Consider the following 1,130-nt stretch of genomic DNA (forward strand, 5'->3'; position numbering starts at 1 on the left):
CACACACACACACACACACACACACACACATTAACATTGTTTATAGAGAGCTTTGTGCCAGCTGGTAAAGATGGCTAACATAAATGTCAGATGTATGTTGTTACATGTACACTGTTGTTGTTGACAGCCATATTATGGGGAATTCCCTTCACATAAAGAACAATAAAACAAGAATTAAGTGATACAAAGTTACGATATAAATATATCATTATAATAATAATGTCATTATTTTCAGTCGAGAAAGGCAGGGTGCTAAACGTCCCCAGAAACAAAGCCAGACTGGATGGAGGTGTAGTCCTCTCTACATCTCTGCTCTCTTATCTCAGCTTTATTTATGTAGAACTTTATATACAAGACAAAGCAGAGTGAAAAGACAACGAGCAGCAGGAAATAAGAACTGAGAGGATAAATAAATTATCAGACCAACAATAATTACAGAGACATCATTACATGCAACAAGGTGATAAACTGTATAAAGAAATCTGTAGGAGCATTGTTTTTAGTTATTGTATGGAGGATATAAGGAAATCATTACAGATGTGTCCTCTATATTTTGATTGTATCTTAGTCAGTTTTCCAAATTCACAAAATCATGTCCATTATTTTCTAAAAAAGTCTAGTTCTTTATTTTTAATTTATTTTGAACTAGTTTTTTCACACCTAGTTTTAGATTTTAGTTTAGTTTTAACTATAATAACTCTGCCGGTAACCATATGTCAACACCTTATTACATAGCTAAGCTCTGCTGAGCTTACCAAACAGCCCTGACTGCACATGAAAACAAGTAATAAAAAAAATATTTAATTTCAGAGACTTTAGATGATGCTGACTTACCTGTTTCGGATATTTGTCCTTATCTGATTTGCAAGTCCTGCGAGCTGGTTTAAGTCTATTTCAGACAAACTTCCAGCAGACAGACAGAAGACCATCGTCACAGTGATCCACCAGAGACCAGCCATCTGCACTCAGAGTTTCATAACAGAGCAGAGTTATTGACATCTACACAGGCTGTTTCCCACAGCAGCTTTTCTTCACTCATTCAGTAATCTGTATACACCATCAGTAGTTCATTTATCATCCACAAATCATGTGTATAGATCCTTCTAATCAATGCTGAGCTTGGTTAAAAG

The sequence above is a fragment of the Haplochromis burtoni genome, unplaced genomic scaffold, assembly GCF_018398535.1.
Source record: "Haplochromis burtoni strain Fernald_Lab_line unplaced genomic scaffold, NCSU_Asbu1 Contig_305, whole genome shotgun sequence".
Taxonomy (NCBI): Eukaryota; Metazoa; Chordata; class Actinopteri; order Cichliformes; family Cichlidae; genus Haplochromis; species Haplochromis burtoni.